The 17,618-nt window shown below is 43.6% G+C and overlaps 2 long non-coding RNA genes across 3 annotated transcripts in view; one reads left to right on the top strand and one right to left on the bottom strand.

Moving 5' to 3' along the window:
* The window catches only part of LOC121073067, a 17,460-nt gene extending 14,082 nt beyond the window's left edge, over nt 1-3,378 (bottom strand). The window contains exons 1-2 of one of the 2 annotated variants that reach the window (XR_005821502.1): nt 2,716-3,378; nt 1,745-1,869 (exon numbers count right to left, since the gene is read on the bottom strand). This is a non-coding gene — a long non-coding RNA (uncharacterized LOC121073067). The remainder of the gene's footprint in view (nt 1-1,744; nt 1,870-2,715) is intronic. The other variant, XR_005821501.1, reaches the window with a different exon arrangement.
* LOC121073068 lies at nt 2,875-17,618 on the top strand. Its single transcript, XR_005821503.1, has 4 exons — nt 2,875-2,991; nt 3,903-3,953; nt 5,200-5,382; nt 16,586-17,618. It is a non-coding gene; the product is annotated as an uncharacterized LOC121073068 (long non-coding RNA).

Raw genomic sequence — 17,618 nt, 5'->3', positions numbered from 1 at the left:
AAGATTCCTAACTTTACCAGTGCATATGTATGCCTTCTGCATGCCTAGAAATGCTGTCTAAGAGATGCGTGTGCCAATGTTTTTCAGGAAGGAATCTGAATTGGGTAATATCTGGAAGAGGAGCCAGGATCTGTGATGTATGCCCGTGAAGCACCTTGTGCCGTGTTCCCTCCAGGACAGCAGCTGGGGCAGGCACGCTGCTCCCCGGCTGTCCTGCAGCTCTCCCGCACACCCACGGCTTTTCAGGAAGGTCCCCTGGATGTCCCTTTGCACTCTGCTCGTAGGATTTGCTGGTAATATAATTTAGCATGCATTTGGACTGCCTCTGGAGGCTTAGAAAATGTTAAAAACGTACATATTTGTCAAAAGGCTGGGTTGCCCGATGTGTTGGAATATCGTGAGATGCCTGCAGTGAGTTCTCTTTGGTCAATATGAAGCTTTTCCCTCTTAATTTCTGCCAGGTTTGCCACAGTCCCAAGGGAGTAAAGTCCTCATCTATCAGTTCCAAATTGCTAGAACCGTAAGGCTGAGAACATCGTGGTTACTGAGAGCTCGGGACTATAAATGGAGGGTCTATTTATAATACAGTGCTGTTCGGTCTCCTGCTGTGCTGAATCCAGTGTCCCCGCTCTTAAAGCTGTAGGTCCTTTGTTCTGCGCTGATGGAAACAGTTTTGTACAATTTCGGATGTCCCACCGGGACCCTTCATTGTAGTTGTTACATTAATCTTTCTTTCCTCTGAACTCGCAATGTCCCTAGTTCTAGGTCCATGCTTGTAGCCATCCTCCATCTGTGAATTTGTAAGTTCCTCATTTTCCTCACCTTTCTGAAGTCAGAACCCTCCCTTCCTCACCATTTATGAGTGAAAATGAGGGACTAAAGATAAGAGTCCAGCTGGATATCCCCTTATGAGGTTTTCTGTATAGCATTTAACTTAAATGTTTATAAAAAGTGGAGAAACCCTGATGAAAAAAAAAGCAAAATCATTACTACTTACCCTGTCAAGACTCAGTAATAAATTGTTGCTCTTGCTACGGGGAAACTCAGTACATTTTTTTACCTTGAACGTTTTCCAGCCTTATTTTTCTCCACAACTAATAATACATTGCTGGAGAGCATAGAGTCTCTGAATAAAGCTCCACAGACATACTGAGATTATAGACTGCATTCTGATTTCCCCTATGTTAAAGAAATACAGTATCATGCCAATTACTTCAGGGGGAATGACTCTGGATTTATACCACTGTATCTGAGATCATAATTTGACTCCTTGTGAGTAATTGAGGTCATGTGTCTTCCTTTTCAACCTCACCACTGTAATGCCTACGCCTCATGCTGGAGGGTGAGTAGCTTGAACCATCCCAGATGACTGAGTCATGAACATTTTTTCTAGATGAATACATGAGAGTTTATATGAGAGCAAGTAATTGCTCTTCATATGTGCCTGGGATATTATTTCATTAAGCAAACTACTCCCTGTTCATGCAGAAGCCCTAAAGATCAAGCAGCTGCTGGTGCCAAATTAAGTTTTCCTTGGGGTTAGAGCGCAAAGTCAAAACTCTTGGGTCCTTTTTCATTAACTTTCTCAATTTGTGACTTTGGACAACCTCCCTAGGATCTCTGTGCATCAGTTACCGATCTATAAAGTGGAGGTAAACATTCCTTTATGAGGGAAAGGAGATGTGAAAGTTAAGCGTGTAGGGCCAAATTCTGTCCTCTTACTCATACCAAAACAGTTCCTTACTCTGTGCTCCTTAACGGCTTGGCTCCGTGACATCGCTGAGGGAAGCCGGACTTGGGGTAAGTTTGTGTGTTTACCCCTGGCTCTCTGAGTTGGTAAAACACTCAGATTCTCCGATGAAAGCTGCCCTATAAATACAAAATGTTCCTGTGACTCAGGTTCCCTCTTTGTTTGGTTACAGAGCCAACGTCTCACTTATGAGACAGGTTGTTATTGCAGTGTTCTTTCCTACCTCCTAACACTTACCTAAAAAGAAATCACTTCTTCTACTCTCACACTGAGGGCACAGCGATCTATTTAAACTTTCCTTTCAACACGAAGGAAATCATTAAAGCCAACCTCAATCCCTCTCCCTGACAGAGGACTGCTGTCTCCCTACACCACACCTCAAGGAAAGCCTATTACATGTCTTTACCTTTCCTTTTCTTCCTCGGGAAGGACCTTACAACTGAGGCTGAAGACACTTCTCAAAAGCCACAAGCAGCATGAGATAGCACGAACATGGGAAAACAGAAGTTCCCACTCCCCACGGAAAGAGATTTAATATGCCTGAAGAAGGGATCTAAGACTGCAGGCTGGGACTTTTGCACCATGTCTCTTAAGTAGCACTCTGTGGCATAAAATCACTGTTTTGAGGGGAAACAGGGCATTATCAGTTATATTTATACTCGCAAATTTGAGAATATATTATGCCCATTATATGCATGTGTAAGTGGCTATATAACCTATCATACCATAAAGGTCTGTTTTGGTAAGTTTTCTCCCTACGGTGGTAACTTACCCACCCTATATGTAACACTTAAGCTATAGTAATCAAGGCTAGGGATAGAAAACTCTTCTCTACCTCCCACAGCTGCCCAGGTAGCAGGTTGCATTAGCAGCAGGGGGGGATCAAACCGAGCATCGCTGAGCCCCAGCAGACACAGAGCCAGCCCCCTGGGCACACACACACGCGCACAGCGGACACTTCTTACCTCGCCGTCATGCACACGCCTCGGGGTCCGGAGCCACCAAACCCAGATGTGTTCCAGAGACCTATTAGTGCGCACACTGAAGAGCATATTTATGACACCACAAAAATCTAAGTGTGGTCTCTGCAAGTGGGAGGAGAAACTGCTCGCTCCAAAAGCTTTTGGCCACAGGATTTCCCTACCTTGCCAGCCTCCATGCGTCCCCCTGAAGCTGTGGGTTCGGTGGGAAGGCCTCCGATAATCATCTGGCATCCCTTACAACGCTCACAACGAGAGCTGGTGAGGACTCCTTGCATAGTTTTGTACGCATTCAGGTTTCCACGGGACAAAGCAACGCTTCCAGGAAAGGAGGGAGCACGTGCAGTCAGTGTTAAGGTGTTTGGGGTTTTTCTGCCAGGTTGAATGCAAGGAGCAGGGAAGGAAGGACTCTGCCAGTGTCTCTGGGAAAGCTCTGGCCAGCTCCCTCCGTCCTCGCTTTCTTGTTAGGAAAATTCGCCTTTACTAGTCTAATATACGGTGTGATTTTGAAGTGAGGCTGATGAAAATGAGATTTAAACTTGATATTAAGTCTCCTTTTTCAGACTGATAAATGGCTTTCTGGCAATATGCTGCTTTACAGAGTGGTCACCTTTTCCCCTAGCTCAAGCAAAAGCCAGACTGAGCCTCTGTGAAATCGAAGTGGTCTTTGTCCCAAAGTATACATCTTCAGCTGAAAACAAGGGATCAGATTCACTGCCTCGGGCTGAGTGGCTCCTTACCCCGCGAGTAATCCCGGTGAAACCAACGGGACTGCTGGCGGAGCTGAAGGATGTGTTGGCAGAGCGTTAGGTTGCTGGCTTTGGTTCCCAACATCCACTCCCGGTGTTTACCTCTGTGTTAAAAAGCTTCTAACATCTACACTCACTGCAATGTAGTGGGGCTAAGGTGCAGGCCAGATAAATACAGAGTCTGGAACGATGGAGCAAAATTCTGGCCAAAATATCATTGTGTCTTCTGGTTGATTTTTTTTTCTTTTTGTGCTTCTTCCTCCCTCCAGTCATACTCCCAGTCACACTGGCAAAGTGAGCTCTGCTTCACTGGTTGATCTGTCTTAAAAAGAAAGTAGTTTTTTCACCAGCAGAGGAAAAGGACAGATCCCATATGTATGGTCTCGCTGCTTTTTCTTTTTTTTTTTTTTTCCCTGTGCAAAGGCAGCTGATTAACTGAAGTACCTGCCCTGCATATCCCCTCTGCTGTTACAGGTAGGTCCTTCCTTCATTTCCCATGACATTAATCTAGCTCTGCATGTAATGTCATTTCCCCATGGCATTAATATTGCTCCGCATGTAAGGAAATAGGAGGCGAAAAGGAGCTGTGCAGAAGACCTCCTTGTGTTATCCTTTAGCTTTTGCTAAAACTGGCTGGAAATTTTGGAGAGAGAAAAAAATTTTCCACTGGCAAACTGCCAGGCTGATTAAATCAAAATGAACCTCCCAGCAGAAATCAGACGAATTTCTCAGGTTTCCGATGAGCTCAGTGGGCTGGTAGGCTGCTGCAGAGCCTGGTGACTGGGAGAGCCTCAGCTCAGTCCCGTTAGATCCACGGCTCTGTTAGACAACTGGGAGTTAGCTGCTGCTATCTTTGTCTGGGTATGTCACCACAAGTCATTCATCAAGCTGATGGAATCCACCACCAGACCAGTCTCCTGGGTTGGGTGAGGACACTCTGAGGCCACACTCTGCTCCTCTAGAGCCTGTTGTGGAGCTCAGGAACCCCCGAGCTCAGCAGTCCTGAGCTGCTGAAATAACTGAGCCGCCCTGAACGACACTCCACCCCAAGCCGGGTCGCAACAGGAAGATACGCGCTCTGAAAATTACACTCACAGCACTTCAAGGAGGCAAGGAGGAGTTCAAAGGCGATGATTTTGGGTTGCCTGTAGCAACTTAATTCCATCCTGAGCATAAAATCAATTCTCCATCCCTCTAACCAACTGGTCCCGTTCTTCTCTCTCCTCCCAGGCTGTCTTCATGGTTTCCCATGTAGGACCAGATTCCAAGACCGTCTGGTCCCAGGTTCTCCCCTCCCCATAAAAACCCAGTCTCACCCAAATCCTCACGCCAGCTCTCCTGTTCTTGCCCCAGTTCCTGCCCCCCTGTGTTCACATTTACTCACCTCTCCTCATTTGCCTAACCAGAGGCCAGTGGGGCAGAGATGATGGCAAGCCCAAGAAAGACAGGGTCTTTATTCCAGTTTTGGTGAGTGGTCTGGTCCCAGCCCACAGCAGCTAGGAGCAGCAACGAAAACACAAGTCTGCACCCCCGTTCCCCATAACCGGAGCATCTGAGGCTGGCATATAAATGGCTTGGGGACCCCCGCTTGCCTAAAGGGGATAAATGTTAGAAGAGTCCAGTTGTTAATTTTCACAAGTCTCTACTGAGTATATGTGATTTCTCTTTCAATTTTCTTTCTTGAAAAGAGATTAATAGTTTCTCCCCCTTTTTTTTCCAGCTTGAGGCAGAAATCTAACAGAAATTTTCAGCTTGAATGATGAAAGTTTTGTGAAGCTGTACAGAATGGGAAATAGCTTCTTCTTCTGGGAAGTGCTGAGCGACCCTGATGTGGGCTGGGACTCTCAGGCAGTGCAGGGTGGTCTGGCAAAGCCTTCAGCAGGGCACTGCACTGGTTGGGCAGGTAGGTGATGCCAGAGCACTGCTTTTAGTGTGTAAATGTGTAGGACCTGACCTGATATCTCAGGGAAGCAAGGCTGGTTCCCGATTCCATGATGTTTTCTATATAATATTTCCAGGAGCTCCTTCTCTTTCCTTTTCTTGCCAATAAACCGCAGTCTCATCCAAATCTTGATGTCTTCTCTCTTCCCCCCCGGTGCTGCATTTCATCTGCTTATCCCTTCTTCTCTGTGGGAATGCCAGCAGACCAGAGCAGATCAAGAATATCACAGAAAAGGATCTTTTCATCTCTGTTACCTCCTTCATTGCGAGCCTTCAGAGGCAGACCTGCCTCTCACTCGATGTCTAAGCAAGTGTCCTGTGCAGTGAAACTGATCTAGAGAGAATCGAGCTTTAATGACTTGGCAGCTGCTTTCTTTTTACCACTTTTTAAAATTTATAGTACACGGGATCAATCTTTTATCCCCAAGAGAAGAAGCAGATTAATAGAAAAAGCGAGGTGAAGGGGGTGGAGGGTTGGCTGGTCCTTAGCAGCAGCTCCTGGCAAGCAGAGGAGGTGCGTGGCACCCATGTCGGGGGTCCCCCAGCACATCAGCCCTGATGTGCTCCTGCTCCACGCTGGCCTTGCTGTTTCCACACTGATCTTGACACGGTGTCATCGCTCAGAAGGTTTTTCCCCCTCCGTCCCAAGGTCTCTTCCCCTGTGAGTTGTCTGGCATCCCAAGGAAACCCTCCTGCGAGTGTGCTCCTCTGCATTTATAGGCAAGGTGACAGACATGCGGTGCTGGCTTAGGAGAATGAGCTAACGAGTTCTCATAAACAATATTAATAAGTGAAATAGTATTTCATTTTCTCCAAATTAGGAAGGCTTTTGTTTTGCTCTCATAGAACTCTGCTGGTCCTCTGAAATGGATCGGTAGTGACATCCAGTGGCCACGAACTGAGACAGCTGTAATAATTTGGGGTTGTAATAGAGTCATCTGGATTTACTGCTGGTTAGAAGCATCGTAAAAGCGTTCTGTATGCAAAAACCTGTCTATGGTTTTCATAAGTACCGCTGTCCAGGGAGTGAAGAAAAACAACATATTCACCCAAAGCATCTTCTCCAGGGCTAGGGCAACAACTTCTTTGCTTTGGAGCCCTGGCTCTGCTCTGACCCCCTTAATCAAGTAATCATTTGGAGTGGCCTTTGCAAGTAGCTTTATGCACTCTACAAGGTATTGTGAAGTGAGTTAAAGTAAAGATCTTATGGAATAATTTGGATTGCCTGTACAGGTTGCCAACTTGCTGTTATCAGTTCTCTCAAAGGGCTTTGTGACCCTCACATGGTTCCTATTTATCTGCTTGGCTTCTGACAATGCTGGCTGAACCAAGGGGCTATCTTCACTATACAGAGCTTTGCAGGTGTCAAAGTTTGTGTATGAAGGGGTAAGAGAACTGCTGATAATGCTTTGGGGGTGTTTGTTTGTTTGAGGAAAATGTGCTTGAAATCCATTTTCCCAATGCAAACACTGATTAAAATGTCAACAGCATTATTTTCAGGGTTTTAGAAACGGACATGAGATCTAGGTAGTCTGAGTCCAGCTTGGCAGTCCGACATTATGAGTGATTTTTTCTTTTCTTATCATGTTATTGTGGTGTTCCAACCTGCAATGTGCTAAATACAGCAGAGCACATACTTCAAGCGTCCCTGACCTTGAGCAAGCACACCCAGGAGCACTTTGTTGGATGGGAGCCACACCGCTTCACTTCTCGCTGATCCAGGGCTTCAGAGCGACTCAGATGCTGATCGAGAGTATGCACCAGGCCACCAACTCGTGAATCAGCTGTTTCGTGTGACTGAGGGAATTCGGAGAACAGTTTGCTTCTCTTTCTCAGTACTGTAGAAAGATACCTACCAGCCTAGTGTGCAGCCAGGAGACCAGCACATCATCAGCCGTGCACAGAACGCTTTTCACTGACTAACTGTGAAATGGGAAATTCTCAACTCTCCCTAAAGAGACAATACGCCTTTCTTAACCAAAGTGCTGACGCTGTGACTCTATAGAGTAAATCCTCAGGAAAATGCTGTTTCTCACTTGCAATTTAAGAAGTTAAATTTACAGACCCTCCGACAGCCCTCTGCCTCGCGCTGGATCCTAATCTGAAGTGACTGCTGCGGTTCAGCTCAGGGCTCAGACAGATAATCAAGTTACTGTTGGTTAAAGAGTCACTGTGTGTTCGTCGAGGCTGGAGGCTCAACCACATGCATACTTCCAGACCCTCACAAGCATACAGCAAAAATGCATTATCTTAAATCTTTTTTGCTGACATTTCAATGAACACATTTTTCCTCAAATATGTGACAGGCCGAGAGCATCTGGCTCCGCTGATGCTTAGTGAGTAACTCATTACACTGCAGGAACTCACTTATTTTTAATCTCTGAGCTTTGTTAATGCTCTTGCCTGTGTTACAGTGCTGGAGCACTTGATTTGCACTTGGACTGGGGTGTTAGATTTAGGTGCTTGAGCAACAAAGTTTGCAGAGATCCAAACCTTTAATCCATAGCTATGGGAAGCGTTGGGGTAAAAACCCTGCTCATTACTCATTGCTTACATTTAGACTATGGATGCTTTGAGGAGCGTATGGAGTCTACAAACTTACAGACTGAAACTAAAAAGCAGAGGCAAGTGTGCCAGCCTTTCAGATCCTGCTGATACTTTATCTGAGAGAGCAACCTAATAAAACACCCTCCTTGTCTCTCCAGTAGGGATGCTTAGGACCTTTTGATGGCTGACACTTCAAGCATATAACCTTTAGTTCTGTGATTTTAGGGATGGCTCTCATTTCTCCCCTTCTCCCATTTCCTGTAATGCGTGTTTACTTACTTAGTAATGCTCAGTCCTCTTTGGGGATTAGAAGATGTTAAGGCAACAAATAAGACACAGATGGCAGCAAGCTCATATTTAATAGTAAGGCACCGAATGCTTATAATTACTTTTACTAAGCTATTACTTAGTCATATGGTAGATCATTGATATTATTTTCTAAAAATGATAGGTATCTTCAGAAAATCAGATTCTGTCCCTCTCAGAAAAAAAAAAAATCATAATTAATCAAAAATATTATAATAGAGGAACTTCCAATACTGCAGTAATAAAATTACCATCTCTCTCCTAATATGCTGAACAGAACAAGAAGTTCATCATTATCTAGAAGTCTGATTCCTGCTAAGGAATTAAAAAGTTATTAAACAGTGACTGTCTCCACAAATACTGTGAGCTACTCTGTGAGCCATTACCTGGATACCATGCCACAACGGGATTTAACATATCCTTTGAGCAGGACAGAGTTAACAGATTGCCACTAACAGATGTCAGATTTGTGCATAGCATCTGAGAAAAATATTAGGCTGCAAGGGAGGAGTTAAAAGTGGACAGCTTTGTGTAATTGGTCTCAGATTGGGTGACAGAACAGGTTGGTTGAAAGGAAGGAAGAAGGAAAAAGTGAGCAAGACTGGTCTCTAGCAAAGTATGAGTGTAAATACAGCAGGAGCTAATTGTCCTGTCATGTAGAAAGTAATAGGATTAAACTTGACTGAATATAGTGCAAATAGTGAGATTTGCTTTCTTGGAGAGTTTGAGATCTTGCAGGTTTGGCAATTCACTAAAAAATGAAACCTGGAGAGGGGTGGTTGGATTATTATTGTCGTCATCGTCATCATCATGCAAACAAATGGATTGTTTGGAAATCCAAACAATGTATAACTGCGTACCTTGAACAGAAAGTGCAGCACTGACCTTAAATCTGTCCTTTAGCTCATGTAAAGGGACCAACCCAGCTCCCAGAGAAGAAATAAGAGAAATATAAAGGGGTTGATAAGGTACAAAACCATGTATTAACTTATGCTAAAGTAGTTTGTGCATCTGTAAAGAAAAGTCTCAGCTATTGAGACAACTGGGCAATAGGATGCTTGCTTTGGGGTGGTGTCACTACCGCCACTGGAAGTGGATCCCCCAGGGGGAGTGGGGGTGAGCGGATTCAGTGCTGGTTTTAACTGGGCCTCTCACGGGCTCTTCTAAATACAGAAAGGTGTGACATTTGCTGGCTATCATTTATTTTATTTCACTTATCCTCTGCCATAGAAAACAGTTCATTATCTACATGTGAGGGAACTCAGCTGAGTGGTGGGAAATGTACTCATGATCTTCAAAAAATGTTAAGAAATGTAGATTTTGCTCCCGAGTGAGAGATGCAGTTGTATCATTAGCCAGAACTGAAAAAAGGCATCTGATGCTGCATAGTTTTATGCGTGGGGTCATGCTTTCTTGTGCTCATTCTAGCTCAGCAGGGGCTCAATCTGGGGCAAAAATAGGAAGATGCCAAAAGTTCTCTTCATTGTAATAATTGCTTGAGTTTGCCTATACAACTACAAAGCTTTCCTGTTAATATCAATATGAGGGCTCCCTCCATTCTTACCTACATGAAAATGTATTTTCTTGTGACCATCCTCTATGTGCTTTTTCATTCACTCAGTTCTGTTTGTGTACAGTATCACTTTAGCAGTGGCTCATTTGGATGTACGTGTCCAGCAAATTCTTGTAAGTTAATCATTGGCATCTTTATTGCATTTACAAATAACAGACTCTGGTTATCAAGTTCTCCTCCAGCTACTTCATCACAGTGCACAAGAACATACACACTGTCTGTCAGACCAACTCGGGACTCGATTAATTTCCTTAGATGAGCTAATGAGCAAACAGGTGCCAGCTAGAACAGGATGAACCAAGGCACTGCCAAAAAAAGTCAGTCCTGTTCCCAGACAAAAATAAGAAAAAACAAATGCCTGAAATTCATTGAGCGTGAAATCTTCAGATGATAGGAATCAGCTATTGCAAATTTTCACTATTCATCAGGGTTTCTGGACTAGTGGAGCACTCAGTACATCAGTGGTATTGCTGAAACTACTGCCAGTCGGGTCCCATATGTAAGCAGTGGGCTATGGAAAGGAGATGTGCTTGCGTGAAGATAAGCACTCCTCAGAAAAGCTGTGAAGCTGACCTCTTAATAGCCAGCAAGAATCATTTTTATATTGTTTACCAAAACCCAGCATTCCTAAATGCTTCTCTACTAGAAAATGGTGCTTCGTGTTGTCGGTAAGTGGGATAATAAGGAAGTGTGAAAGATGAGTCACCAAGCCACAGGGAGAGAAAATGCAGTGTGAGCAACCGCAGCACCCTCACTTGGCCCTGTGGTCCTTCGATAGAGCGCAATGCAGCTTCCTGCAGCAGCGCTCTGCAACCAGAGCTCAATTCAGCTCACTGCTCTGGGCGAAGGTGAAGCAGATTTATTCTAGCAGTCTCAGATGTGCCCACACGGCCTTCATTAACAAGTTATCTAAACAGCTTGTAATTTTAGTAAGCGCATTTATCAGGTGTGACTTCAAGGCTTAAAGAGCTAAGCCCCATCTTCTCAAGGGACTCAGGTAACAACCTTCCCCCTGAAGATGGGAAGCGACTGTTGTGAGAGTTAGGGCAGGGGCCCTGTCTTCGGACTGTCATGGGACTGTCCTTTCTCTCCAAGTTTGATATCCAAATAGTTACAATACTGTACCTGAATGTTGGGATGGGGCAGGTTCGTGGCAAAACCACCCTGAAAACAGGGTAAGTTGAGCCCAGGTGCAGAGTAACACAGGAACAAAATGCCGAGGCAGAACGATGAGCAGGGAGAAAAGACAGGGCTGTGCTGCTGAATTCTGACCGAAACATGATTCTGTAGATAGTGCTTGTGCCAAAATAAACAAAATAACAACAACAACAAAAAACACAAAAACAAAAACAAAATGCAAGCCAACAACCATGATACTACCAATATGGTTACTAAAGTCAGTGGTGTGTGGCGGAGTAGCAATAACTTTTCAAAAACCTTTCTTAATTGCTTCTGTGACCTCCTCTTTTACCTAAATTTGACCCCGTGCAAGCTCTTAAAGGCATCTATCTTGTGTCAGGTGAACTGTCTCTGTCAGTGAATGCATCTTTCCAATAAAAGATGCTAAAAACAAAGTTGCTGTAGAAGAGTCATGCTGATGAGAGTAGCTGCAAGATGAAAAGAAGAACTTGGCCTCGTGGCAAAGTAATACTTTCACTGTTCTGCGTGGGTTTCACAATTAACTTGGCGTATACTTTGAAAATGTCCTTGCCAGTGCCGCTTCAGTGAGAAGCAGGCATGCTCATGTTACAGCACCAGGCAGGCTGAGCAACTGGTGGGGAGGAAGCGCTAATGCCCAGAAATCTCCTGTGTAAAATCAAACATAATTACCTTGACTATGAACCTATGGTGTAACAGCCTTTATCTAGCTGCTCTTTGGCACGAGTCCTGAACAGACCTTGCAGTTGGTCCTAAATCTTGAGTTACTTCTCCCCTGACACACGCACACTTTGTTAGTAGCTGTACCCATTACATTCAGCATTTACACAGCTGCTGGTGGCTGCCCTTTTCCTAGAGATACCGACAGCTCAGCCAAATTGCCATCGAGAGGCTCTGTCCCAGGCTTTCCCAGTAAAACAGCCAAAGGTCTAAGAGAAAGGGGGAAGATAGTCCTGAAGGAGAGCTTCCTAGATAACTGCCATCCAGAACACAGCAGTGATCAGATGGAGAAATCTGCTCTCCCTTCCTAATAGAAGGGATAGAGCAACACCCCAGATGTAAGGCTTTGATACCAGCTCTCCCACCCCAGGCAACTCTGTAGCACCAGGACTCACCTCTTTGCATATCTGTAAAAGAAGAGATTTAGCATGGGGCAAAGCTCACTCATTTCACTTGCCCTGGCCTTCGCTGATATACTGTTTGTGACAAGATCTGTTCTCAAAACCCTAGCCCTTTTTTTCCTGCCATCCTTCTTACCATGTAATTTAAATGTGTTTATCTGTGGTTGTCTCTTCCCCCGCTTTTGACATCCTTTGCACCCACGCTCCTCCAGAGAACAAGCAGGGGTGTGTGTGTATTAGCAGAATGGGCAAAGGATGAATGCATTCTTGTGCTCCCTGGGTTGTGCTCCCTCCAAATCAGATCATTTCTGCAGGGTGCAGGCAGCATTGCCAGACTGTACTTTAAGCATTTAAGCTAATGAAAGAAAGATTAGCATCTCAGAAAGCTATTAACAAACTCAGGTGGTTTTTGTTGTTGTTGTTGTTTTTAAACCAGTGTATTATGTTTATATATTATTAATGAAATCCAAGTCTTGTACAGTATATGCCTGCGTTACTCCTACATCACTCCTGTGCACTGCAGTGTATAAATTATTCCTATTACTGGCCCTTGCTGATTGTCTCTTGAGAAGGTAGCAATGCAAAGAAAGAGCTTTCTGCTCCTTGCAGAAATGAAGCTACCACGCTGAACGTGGGTCTGACTGGGACTAAACCTGCTCTCTACCTGGTTTAGGTCTCTGAAACCTGCATTCCCTCTGAAAACTGCTTTGCCTTCTGTAGGGCTGAGAAACCAGGGGAAGTGACGGGACTACTCTTAGATAACAAAGGAAAATGCCAGGTGTGAGGAGGTCTGGAAATCCATGCCAGCCTTAACTCTGTCTTTACATTGGATTCAGTGGGGGATGAAGCTCTTGGGAAATAATTCGGAAGGACAAGTATGCAAGGAAAAAAAAAAAAAAGATGCTTTATTTCTGAGAAAAAAATATTATCTCCCTTCCTGCTTCTCCTGCAGAAGCAGCCATTTCTGATCCTTGAGATAAAACCATTTTCTGTCATCCCTCCTCCCTTCACCAAGCTCTGCTTCTGCAGCAGCTCCTCTGCTGCAGTGTCTGTGCTTGTGGGCAGTGGGAGCTCAAGGAGGTGCCTTCCAGTTCCCTCCTTCACCTCACCACCTTACCTGCTCCCTCTGCCTCCCCAGACCTGCTCCTGAGCACAGTGTGCCTGGACAGCCTCTGGTTTTCTACCTGTTTTCCATTGATTGTGTGCAATTCATCTGGGGGCACAATCTGCTCAGGTTTTCCTCATTAATTCCATCGTATTCCCTTATCCTTTATGCCTCCCAAGACAAGAGGAAGTTCTTACAGGTTAATTTTCCAGACCAGCTGCATGTCAATAAACAATTTTGCAATATTTAGTAGATATTTATTTAGAGCAAAGGAAAAAAGCCTGCAGTAATCTATGGCAAAACAAAGCAGGGATCATCTTTTCATGCCTCAACAATGGGGTTCTGCTGGGTGACTAGCTCATAGCAGCATCTGCAGTGGAAGCAGTTAATATTTGTATTTAAAAAAAACACAAAACAAAACAAAAAAAAACCCATGAGACTAAGGTAGAACATTTTAAAATAACTGTTCTTAATGTTGCTACGGAGACCTCTATTACAGCCATTGTACGTGACGTGCAATGATTATATTCCACGTAGGTAACATTTCTCGCTCAGACGAGTAGAAGCTGATGATTCTCCCACTCATACAAGACGGTATGTAAAAGCATGCAGGTCGTGGCAGAGAAGTTTACTTCGGTTTTCAACTCTTAAAAAATGAAATGTGCTGTTTTAGTACTCTATTAACAATTTCTCACCCTTGAAGATATCTCTTGTTTAACACATTTTGCCTTCTCTAAAACAAACATGCTTAGGATTCTAGTAATTGGGATGATAAACATAGCAACCCTATCATAAAAATAGAGGCTATAATTGATATGGTTGGCAGGGCATGCATCTAGAGCTCTGTGTTAAAGCTGAGTAGTTTCAACAAGTTACCTTTGAATAAAAAACATACTGACTACCTCAAAGATTTTATTTGTGCTTTGAGCCTAGCTGATTAGGCCACAGTACTAAACTCAGAAAATGTATTGCTTGTGTTCTTGCGGGAACATGGACTGCTTTTTGAAAATACTGCTGAGAAAATGCTGCTGATCAAAAGCTGTTAAGTCAAAATCTGGGAAAAAAAAATAGTTTTGATTACTGTATTCTAAGCTATACCCAGTCCAATAAAAATAACAGTAGATGGAAATGCAGCCCTCACAGAACTTCAGTTTCACTTCTACGACAGTTTTCATCTTCCTGACTTTTTTTTTTTTTTATAATATTGACTTGGATTAAATAACCTTGTATGGATGACAAATTTTTGCAGAAATTATTCAGGAAGCCAAGCTTCTTTAGGGCTTATTTCATAGAAGTTTTAAATTTCATATTGAAAATATTTACTTCAGTTTTTCCATTTGTTAGACCGACAGCTCAATAAGTAAATTCAAATAGAAGTGTATAATGCTGCATTTCAGGCAGCTGTGGTTTTACAGCCAAGCTTCTAAAATCATTGGAATAACTGAAAAGTTGTAGGTTGGTAGTGGGAGGAATTTATAAATAATTTGCCGAGATACTGAGGACAGCAGACAAGTTCCTCGCTTCTTTCAGCCTTCAGACCAAGATTCCGCTTTCTCAGTCAGTCCACTCTTCTAAACATCAGTGAATGCCCAGGGAAAAAACAAAACAAAACAAAACAAAAAAAACAATGCAAGTTGAACAAAATGAAAACTGTATGAATATACATGAACTTTGCCTTCTGGCTTACTGAAGCTACAAGGCTGCCCTAAAATGGGAAAATTATTCTTCAGTTAAGAACTATTTGATTTTTTTCCCTGTCAGTAGTTTGGAAATGAACATGAAAAACATGGATTTAAATCACACCTCTGCCAGAGGTTATCTCCTATTTTTACTAATAATCTAAACATTAGAAGAAAAAAAAATATATCAAACTAATATTTTTCTTAATTATTTTTGATACTTTCCTTGTCTGTGCAGTTCATTTAGCCCATTCCTCTGAAGTCTTAAACACAACCTCAGTGTACAAGGGTAAGACTAGACAATATAGCTTTCCAAGTGGCAAAATGTTTGTGAAGCTACAAATTGCTTCTGTCCTAAATGACACTTTTCAGGGTGAAACATGAGGTAATGTTTATAGGTGCATTCATATTTGGCTTGAGTTTGCCTTGGTTTGAACAGATTCTGAGCAGAAGCAGTGCAGACATTAGTATGAAACCAGACTATTAAATAAACGGTAACAGGATGAAGACAGGAATGGTAGCATTATGCCTTCTCAGCAGAAATGTGTTACTAATGGTACTTACATAGATTTCAGTAATACAGCTATTTGTCTTACATAGCTGAGCAGAGTAATTTATGTTATTACAAATATGTAGCTGGGGCTGCCTGGACTGCAGTTAGGTTTGCAACTATTATTGTCATTAAAACTAGTCTTCAGGCCATATCCTTAAGACAAGCTATTTGAGTTTGTGCAAAAATATTTTGTGATAAAACTGCCTACTTAAAGGTTGGTCACGTGAGTCATGCTCTCCCTTTTCATTCTTTGAATCTAGAAAAATCAATAATGGCACAGGAAGCCTGTTGTAAAACACTGTTCCTAGGGAAGAGCAGAAATGAGACTATGTGAATTAATGCTTCTGTTTGTTTCTGTTTACCTTTCCCTAGCTTGCTGCCAATACAAAGGAAAAAAAAAAAAAAGGAAAAAAAAAAAAGGAAAAAAAAAAGGGGGAGAAAAAGCCAACCTACTGCTCAGTGCTCAAATGTCCTTGAGTTTGTATGAGGAAATGAAATGAAATGGCCATCTTCCAGCCCTGCTGTGGGAATTGAAGAAACTGTTTCTTTGCTTAGTGCTTGTCAGACTCATCTCTAAAATAGCTATTTTTCCCCAAAAAAAGTTATTTACATCAAGATGCCTGGTCCAAGTTGACTTTCTGTAACAAGTTCTTTTCAATTTTTAACGTTTAAGTTGGGTCGAGGGGGGTGCAAACAGGAGAGAAAATGAGAGGATCTTTCAGGTGTTAGTGAGAGGTTCTGCTCCGCAAACACCTCCCTGTGTGTTTAGATGGACAACTTTTATGTGAAGACAGTGAGAATGCCCATGCTGCAGACACTGAGGGGGCTCGCAAGTCGCAGACTGCTGGCAGAAAGGCATGCCTGCAGACCAAGTTACGCAGCACACCTTCTCCATATGGCAAGCAGATGAACTGACTGGTAATTTCCTTTTTCCCTTTTCAGTGTCATGAAACTCAGAGGTGATCAGAGAGGCAAAGGTAAATAACAGATAAATCCCAGACACTTCTTCTTCCAAGAAACCTCACAGATCTAGGCTAAATTTTCTGAGATGCTCTCTCTGGCTTGGAGAAGTGGTGCAGATTGCCTCACAATTCTGCACTGTTCCCTTGCCTTTTCCTTCCAGGACACCAGGACACATGGGTGCTACTGAGCAGCGACTGAAACCCAAGACCTGCCGCAGCATGACACCAGTCCCGGCCGTAGACCGTGAAATGGGATGGGCGAGTATTTGCACGAGGAAGCACTGCCCGGAGCCCAAGACACAAATCTGCTCAGACGGTTAGGGCACCGGGCAGTTCTTCCCCTAGTCACGGCAGTAAGGTATTAAACAGCCTCAGCCCTGCTCAGAGATGGCAGACACACAGCCATGTGCTCGGTCCTGAGCTCACAGCAGGACCGATAGCCTCTGGCAGCAGGGCAGCTTCTGGCAGTGGCCTGGTTCAGCCAGGTTTACCTGGAGGCCGGCAGGACGCAGCGAGCAGCTTGCCCCGGCCTGCCACCCCTGAGTGTAACCAGGCACCTGCAGACACTTAATGAAGGGCGAGTGAAGCACAAAGCCTCACAGGGACCCTCGTCTCAAATGTTGTGATTATCCCTGAAGCATGCATTAACTGTTTTGCTGCTGAGCCCTTCCACAAAGTCAAAACTGCTTTCTAATGCAGTTTGTTGAGGCCTATACGTCAGCCAGAGGCCGATTTGGACTAATCCAGGAAGGGAGCCAAGTATTAAAAAAAAAACAACCTCTGAGGTTGTGGAACATCTAAAACATATTGATCATGGTGTAATTACACTTGAAATGTATTAGGGGAAGTAGCTAAAACAGTCTCCACTCTGAGAAAGATGATGTGGGAGCATGCAAGAGGGCCTCGGGGAGACTGACTGGAATTCTTATGAGGGATGGTGAACCTGTTTCAGAAAATGTAAAGAAAAGTTACCCAAGTGAGCATTAAATGACAGATGTGGTAATGACTATCTCAAACTTCCATTTTCTAAAGATTTAGCTACTATTTACATGAATATCAGAAGTCAGTGAAGCAGACGCAGCAAGAAGCAGCATACATGTGACAAATCTCACTTGCATCTTTGAATTAAAAAGCAGTTCCTCAACTTAAGATGTAATGACAGGCTGGAAATAAAGGAAGTCTTCAGTTTGCCTT

Source organism: Cygnus olor, chromosome 7 (genome assembly GCF_009769625.2).
Source record: "Cygnus olor isolate bCygOlo1 chromosome 7, bCygOlo1.pri.v2, whole genome shotgun sequence".
In the NCBI taxonomy this organism is placed as follows: domain Eukaryota; kingdom Metazoa; phylum Chordata; class Aves; order Anseriformes; family Anatidae; genus Cygnus; species Cygnus olor.
The sequence above is the reverse complement of the archived record's forward strand: the minus strand, read 5'-3'. Positions and strand labels throughout refer to the sequence as shown.